Raw genomic sequence first — 250 nt, forward strand, 5'->3', positions numbered from 1 at the left:
TTTTTATTTTAAGCCATTCTAAACAATAGGCTTTGTGAACTGAAAAGAAAGCATTGCTGAGATCAAATCTTCCTTTCCAATAAGTGGCGTTTCACTAAGGTTTTACCATATTTGTCTCTCTGGAGCCACGAGTCAAGTTAGATTAAGTCATCATGGCAAGATAAAAACTCGTGTTTATACTTAAATTTGGTATGTGGAGACAGAGAAATCGTATTTATTTTGTTTATCAAAGTTCTCTTTGGGATGTACA

The sequence above is a fragment of the Camelus ferus genome, chromosome 34 (genome assembly GCF_009834535.1).
Source record: "Camelus ferus isolate YT-003-E chromosome 34, BCGSAC_Cfer_1.0, whole genome shotgun sequence".
NCBI classification, from domain to species: domain Eukaryota; kingdom Metazoa; phylum Chordata; class Mammalia; order Artiodactyla; family Camelidae; genus Camelus; species Camelus ferus.